Here is a 3,028-nt window from a genome sequence, read left to right on the forward strand (position 1 = left end):
AAATTCAGATTTTGAAAATTTGGTGAAAAATTGCTGCTGAACTTTGAAGCCCTCTGATGTCTTCCAAAAGTAAAAACATGTCAACTTTATGATGCAAATATAAAGTAGACATATTTTATATGCGAATCAATATATAATTTGTTTGGAATGTATATTTTCCTTACAAGCAGAGAGCTTCAAAGTTAAAAAAAATGCTAAATTTTAAAATTTGTAATCAAATTTTTGAATTTTTCACCAATAAATGATGCAAGTATCGCCGAAAATTTACCACTACCATAAAGTAGAATATGTCACGAAAAAACTATCTCGGAATCAAATTTATAAGTAAAAGCATCCCAGAGTTATTAATGCTTAAAGTGACAGTGGTCAGATTTGCAAAAAATGCTCCCGTCCTTAGGGTCATAACGGGCTCCGTCCCCAAGGGATTAAAGTGCACCCGTCAGATCCAACAAAAACATATTTTTTTTAATATATCACTCAGTACCTAATCCTGACCATGTACATCTAATTTTTATGGGACTAGCACATTTGTTTATTTTTTATTACACTTTTAATTTAGCTAACTAGTCTGAATTCCTCTCAAAGGGAGAGGGCATGGCCTCACTGTGCAGGTCTCCGCCCCCTCCCTCAGTATGCTGTCTGCTCACATCTCCCCTAGCATTAGCAAAACTACAACTCCCAGCTCATCCTCACTGACAGTAACGGGACACAAGCTGACAGTGGAAGGATTTTTCCTCCAGCTTTGAGCCCTGCACTCACAGCTGTCAATCAAGGAAGTGTGTACATGACATAGGTGATGATGCATGGACACTGTAGGACAAGTATGTGTCCAAGCAGGCAGGGGGGGTAGTTGTTTGACTGGTTGTTCAGTATGAAATACTGAAAATGTTCTAATGAAAGCAATTGCAAAACCTATTGGTTTTTCATGCTTTACAACAAATCAAAAGTTTTTGTATGTGCCAGTGCCCATTTAAGTGAGGATTAATTCTTTCAACTAGTTCACTGAGGTACTCCTCATGATGTTTGAAACCAATAGTTCAAAATTCATGTTCTTTTTTGTAATTGGTTTTATGTCTAATCTCTCTCTTTTTTTTTTCCCTTTCTTGAATGGTCATTTATCCGACTTCTGTCTGACAACATGTTACTCACATGATCATCCTATCACTCAAGATTATAATCATACTTTACCCCAGGATTCAAGACCTCCTCACTTATAGTATGTCCCACACCACATTCACGCTCAACACTCCCATAAGTTGTCATGGTATGTATAATGACTTTCAATGTGAAAGGCTTGAACACTGATGTCAAGTGTAGACTCCTTTTAAAGGAGCTCAGGACTCACAAAGTGGATATAGCATTCATTCAGGAGACACATCATGACGACTCGGGTTCCTTTAAATTTGCTCTCAGATATTATCCAATAGCCCACGTAGCCACACGAGACAGGAAAAGGGGAGGTGTCGCCATACTAATCTCTAAACATTGTCCCTTCCAGGTTACCTCTACCTACTCTGACCCTAATGGTAGATATGTAATTGTATCAGGTATTATGGCCAACAGCCCAATTACCCTTTGCAACATATATGCTCAGAATTTATCTCAAATCCCTTTTTTGTCTAGTTTTTTTGCTAGACTGGCCTGATCACCCCCCTCTACCTTACTTATTGGAGGAGATTTCGATATTCCATTTCCCCCCTCAATAGAGAGATCCTCCCTAGACCACCCAACCCCACCTGCATCTTAAATACGCCAATCTACCTTATTTAGGCAATTACCGTAATCAGATGTTATCATCTATATGACCTTTGGAGGGTTTCCAATCACACTAGTAGGGAATGCACTTTCTATTACCACCCCCATACGACACACTCGAGAATTGATACATTCCTGGGCAACCTCATGGGCCTCTGTCTTACCGAGAGAGCTTTTCCATTACTTCGGATCATCACACTGGACCTTAAGCTAACCTCTACACCTAGGAGAATTTGCCACTGGCATTTAAATGAGTCGCTTCTTAAGATGGAGGTCCACAGGGAATCCCTTGGAACATGTATAAAATATTTTTTCCTCCAGAATTTGGGTTCTGTCTCTTCTTATTCCACCTTGTGGGAGGCTCACAAGGCAGTTTTTTTAATTTTTTTTTTTTTTTTTTTTTTTTTTTTTTGGGGGGGGGGGGGCATTGTACAGCTCTATCCTCATGTCTCAAAAGAGATACGCTTAAGCTTACGAAGGAGACACGAGATAGATTGAAAGTTTTGGAGGAAAAAATGATGTGTCACCTCTCTGTGGTCATCCTTAGACAGATAATTAGATTGAGATCCCAATTGAAAGACATCGCAGTTGGGAGAGCCGAAAAAAATTTTTTTTTTTTACTAAGCATAAATATTACATGAAAGCTAATAAACCTGACTCTCTCTTAGGCTCCCAATTGAACTCCTGTTCTGTCCACACCAACCCCTTGGCTCTAAAAGATATGAATGGTCTCCTTGTTTATTACCCAGGTCGGATGGCTGAGCTATTTCATGATTTCTCTTATAAACTTTATAATTTGCCCTCAGTTTCATCTCTGGGTGGTGGGGCGGATTCTTTTGAGATCCAAACATACCTGAACTCTTGTGGTCTCCCATCTGTTAAACCTGTAGACCTCCATTTATTAAATTCTCAGTAGTTCTATAAAGGAATTTAAGGAGGTCATAATAAATTTGCCAAATGAGAAAGCACTGGGTCCAAATGGTCCATATCTCTACTATAAAACATATTATGATATACTTTCCCCACACTTATTAAAATTATGTAATTCTCATCCCCTCATCCCCTGTTAAATTGCTACATCACAGTTATACCAAAGACAAGCAAAGACCCATCTGATTGTTCCAGTTATAGGCCCATCTCATTATTAAATTCGGATTTAAAGCTCTTTTACTAAACTCCTTGCTAATAGATTAGGTTCTATACTTCCTTCCTTAATTAACAAGGATTAGGTAGGATTTGTTCTGAACAGACAGGCCGAGGATTGTACTCGACG

The sequence above is a fragment of the Hyla sarda genome, chromosome 9 (assembly GCF_029499605.1).
Source record: "Hyla sarda isolate aHylSar1 chromosome 9, aHylSar1.hap1, whole genome shotgun sequence".
Lineage (NCBI taxonomy): Eukaryota > Metazoa > Chordata > Amphibia > Anura > Hylidae > Hyla > Hyla sarda.